Source organism: Lemur catta, chromosome 10 (genome assembly GCF_020740605.2).
Source record: "Lemur catta isolate mLemCat1 chromosome 10, mLemCat1.pri, whole genome shotgun sequence".
NCBI lineage: Eukaryota > Metazoa > Chordata > Mammalia > Primates > Lemuridae > Lemur > Lemur catta.
In genome coordinates, this window is record NC_059137.1 from 63554318 (window position 1) to 63559299 (window position 4982).

Here is a 4982-nt window from a genome sequence, read left to right on the forward strand (position 1 = left end):
CACTTAGGAGTGGGCAACTTGAAGGCAAAGAAAAGAATTAACTGATCATTGAGCTTTTAACTAGTTAGTTGAATCTATAGTTTCATGGTCCAACTACACCAGTAAGATATACCACAATTAGAAAGTTTAAAAAATTAATTTGATTTGGAGTTGCTGATTTTATCATCATTAAGATATGGTATACAATAATGGAAATGTGCTTAGAAAAGAAGGAATCTAAAAAATATTTTAAACGTTATATTGACATGAATACACCCAATTTCCTGGTAGATTCTTACATTATTTTCAAATGCTAGCGGTGAACAAAGGGGTTGCTCTACAGCATATTCCAGCTGTCAGCCTTTCTCTCTCTCAGGGCTAGAAAAGAGTATGTATGGAAAAAGAAAGATTCAGGTTCTAGGGGAACTGGAAGTTTGGGAACTGGTTAAGAAAAACAGCAAAGCAAACTAACAGAGAACTCAGTCCCAATAACATGAGAGAATATTTTTTGAGAGCTTCTACATTACAGGATCTGTATTAATTTTTTTTAAGTTTATTTAATTGTTTATGACAAAGCTTTGAGGTAGGACCTATTGGCATTTTACTGATGAGCCAAGTAAGGCTCAGAAAGACGAAAGAGCCTTACCAATGTCACACAGCTAAGAAAGTGGTGGAGCTGGAAGGGGAATCTAGTTTGGAAGGCAGAGAATGAACTCTTAAGAAAAACCGATATATATTTAATTTAGTGACTATTAAAGGCCAGACACTGTGCTTTTCCCTCCCACATACACTTTCTATCATTTAATCCCCACCCAAACTTCCTGAGGTAGGTGTTATTAGCCCCGCTTTAGGTGAAGAATTCAAGACCCAAAGAGAGGAGGCTTGTCAAATACAATCTTGCTGCAAACCAGCGAGACTGAATTCGAACCCAGAACTGATGGAAGCATACATTCTTTCCTCAGCACCACACCCATTCTGTGGCTCACTTTGGGAGCACAGAGAGGCCAAAGCCAAATCTTGTGCTAAATAAGAAGTTCCTTCTTTATTCTATTCGGCCAAGAAAGCGTCATTCTTCTGCTTCTTCCCTCCTTGCCATTAACCGAAAGTGCATTGTTACTACTCAACCCATTTAGCCCCCATCGAACTATGGTGAAAACATAGAAGAAATCTGACAAAGTATTTTAAACCAAACCAGTTTTTCAGGCTGAGATTTTAACTGTCATGCAACTACCACTTCAGGAAAGGCAGGCATGACTGTGGAAGGCTGTAGAACTTTCTGAACAGCTGGGCTGTCGAAGGCAGAATGAGATGCTTTAAGCTGATTGCTTTGATCCACATTTCTGCAGCCCCAGGCCTCCCTCCTGTGAATAGCCTTCCCATGGAAGTCTCCCAGAGTCTGGAACCCCTGGGAAAATAGGTAATATAGAACACAGTCCTTTGTTCTTTAGCTGGCCTGTCAAAATTCTTTAATTTAAACTATGTCCCCTTTCCACTTGTGTTCAATTATTCCTTTTTGGCTAAAATTTCTCCATGAGTGTGTGTTATTTCCTGCTTAGTCTTTTAAAGTTTTGTTTAAAAAAAAAAAAAAGACGTCCTTCTATCTTAGAGAATAAGTGTGTCTTGCACAGTTTGAAGCAGAAACCATACTGACAAAAAGCTTTTTATTTTTTTCAAATACATTAGCTGCGGTTATAACTTCAAACCCTGGTAGGGTTTCAATCACATTGGGATACATGCAATTTATGACAAAATAAAATAATACCAGGTCATTTGGAATATAAGAATATTCCTAATTTACCTTTCTTGTAAAAATATACCTTTGTGCATAAGTGAACATATCAGGTTTTAAAAGTTATTTTCTCCCCAATCATAATAAGGGTCCAGGAGTTAGGACTCTGAATGGCTTTTCCATGAGTTTTCAAGAAACTTGGGTTTCTGTCCAACAGTCAGCTGTAGAGAGGTTTTGCTGAGCACACTATATTTTCATCTGCCTCCTGCCTCTAAATTTTGAAGGACACAAATTACTAACCATAAATCTGCCTTCTCTACTCAGACCAAATCCAGCAGCAAGTGCAGACGTATCGTTTGGTGATTTTTTTGTTGTGATTGGGTATTCTACTAGCATTTCTTTCACTAATCTTATTTGATAAGTTATTTCCTAGTCCATTAATGATTTTAATTATATATGCATTGTTTTCCAGTGTAATCTAGTCTTTCCATCCTGATTTAACTTCATTTACCTCAATTCAAGAATGTTGACAACAGACAGATTCTGTATTTATCACACAGTGGACGTTTGACATTCAATACTTTCAGGTGGTTAAATTAATGATGTGAGTTAATTATGCTTATAATTTTTAGTAGCTTCAGATTCAGAGTTCATTATTTAGCAATAAATGCTACCAAATAATTGTTTAGTCTAAACTCAGTCTTTTTTCTTTCTTAAAATGGCCCAGAAACACAGAGGGAACAAAATAAGTGGGAGTAAATGTGTGCCTATGTTTGTGGGTGTACGTATGAGTGTATTCAGAGAATACATACATGCAATACATGTATGCTTATATTAATAATTATATAACATATAATTACGTGTATTATAATAATATAATTATACACACAAAAACACATATAAAATCTTACTACAAATCCTCAGCCAATACTGACCATATTCCTTTACTCTTTAGAACAGGGACAAGGTTTTTTCTTATCTCCACAAGGGAAATCAAAGTCATTTCTAAGTGCCTCGCCACGGGACTATGTCTCTCCTTCGTCAGCTGATCTCAGCCTCTGTTAAATCTGTGGACACACCGAGCTGTCAAAATCCACCCACTTCTGCGGCTTGTGCAGCACATCAAGACACGAGCTTTAGTACTTAACAGAGATATAGTGAAAAGGCAAATGTCTTGGCAGCCATTTAAAATGTGTGTATAAAAGCCCCAAATAGAACCTCATCGGATATCAACTCTGGCATTTGAGGGGGCTTGAAACCTGCCCAGCATCATAATTTATTTTGCCAGCAGGTAAAAAATTGACCAGGGTTCAGAATGCAATCCTTCTTCAAATATTATTTCTGGGAACACTTTTCTCACCAAGCATGACCCCACAAATTGAATCTTGCCTTCCCATCCCAGGTATACATTTCATAAGTTCTGCTCTAAAAGTAAATTGTTTATACAGGCAAGAACAAAGTTGGTCTTCTTATGCACCAGAGAAAGATTTAGAATTTTATTTCTAGAGCTTTTCACTCCTTTCCTTTTGCCCCCTCCAGATTACCAAAACAACGTTTATAGCTCACATTTTAAGTAGATCTTGTGAAAAGCTGCCACCATACCAAATTCAGCTTTTTAATTAATCATGGATATGGATAGTCAGAAAAGCAGGCAACCTTGAAAACCTCAGATAATACAAAGCCCCAGTTAAGTGAATAATTTCATTTGCTTTCCTTTGTCAAATGTCCTTCTGATGGTCTGATCAGCAGAGCATCTGAGCAAAAGGAAATGTTAGCACAAGAATTTCAATCGAACAATAATAGCATTAATATTTATTGTTTACTATTTGCCAAAGACTATGTGTTTTAGCTGTTAACTGTCAGTCACACTAGAAAGAGTCTATTATCCGCATTTTACATGTGAGGAAACTGAGGCATAAGATGTAAGTAACTTGCTAAGTCCCACAGCTGTAAGCAACACATTCTGACCTAGTACTCCCATTGCTGGGAAGAAAATAAGCCAAAAGAAAGAAAAAACTATGTACACAATATATTAGCAGCTATGAGATATTAAATAACTTGCACTAGATCATACAACTAGTTAGTGGAAGAACTGGATTTTGAACCCAAGCATTCTTCCCCAGCACCATGCATTGAACTGCAACGCTATATTATTTGGCATGTACCTATGGGCGCCTGCAGTATAGCACAAGGGATAATACGAACACCAGGAAACAATTAGAAGACAAATAAATGATTAGCTGTTTGGTAGATAGCATAGTGTGATTGGGCTAGAGTATTCAGGGCAGTGTCCTGGCGGAAGAGACTTGAGCCAGATTCTGAGGATGAAAGGCCTTTGAGAGACAAAGGAAGGTACGGCACTGGTGAGTAATAACTGCTGTTCTTTACTGGGCAGTTACTATGTGCCAGGCACATTTCTAATTGCTTCCCATTCATCAGCTAATTTAACCAAACAAGATATAAACTTTGTGCTCACAGATATACCACAGCTGAGTGTTTAATGTCACCTGTTAAAGGAGCCAACTTTTAACTTGAAGATTAAATCATAGAAAAAGACTGTGCTAAAGCTTCAACATGCCTTCCAGCAGCTCAGATGCCTCTTGCTTTGGAACTCCAGCCTCGGCTAGGTGTGAAATGGACCCCAACTGCTCTTGTGCCATGGGCAGCTCTGGCACCTGTGCCAGCTCTACAAATACACAGTGCAAATGCACCTCCTGCAAGAAGAGCTGCTCCTGCTGCCCATGGGCTGTGCCAAGTATGCCCAGGACTGTGCCTGCAAAGGGGCATCAGAGAAGTGCAGCTGCTGCACCTGATGGCTGCTCCAAGATGCAAATAGAGTGATAGGTAGAGCCCTGGATTTCTTTTTATTCAATTCTGACCCATCTGCTATGTTCCTTTTTCTATAAAATATATGAATTATAATAAAATTAGTGACTTTTTAAAAAAGACTATACTGATAATTAACACTGTGGCTGATTTCTAATGAAAAGCATTTTTTTATTGATCCCCCCCACTCATCAGGTAGCATTTTGGAAATGGCATGGGAGGACTGAGGAGAGAGAAGAAAAATGCACTCCCATTTTCCAGCCTCAATGCAATCGATTCTTCCAATAACCCATCTGCAATTTTCCTTGCCCTCTAGATCTCTACCTTAACTTTGTAATTTTACAACAACCACACCCACCCATACACTTGAATTCATAAGATTGTTGATATTATGAATTTCACAATCAAGGGATATGCAAATATTTTTGACATTAAGTAAGGTCCTCAC

General features: G+C 38.0%; 1 pseudogene; it reads left to right on the forward strand.

Annotated features, from left to right (window-relative positions):
• Window positions 1–4342: 4342 nt before the first annotated feature.
• Window positions 4343–4521, forward strand: LOC123645831 (annotated as a pseudogene).
• The last annotated feature ends 461 nt before the right edge of the window (window positions 4522–4982 follow it).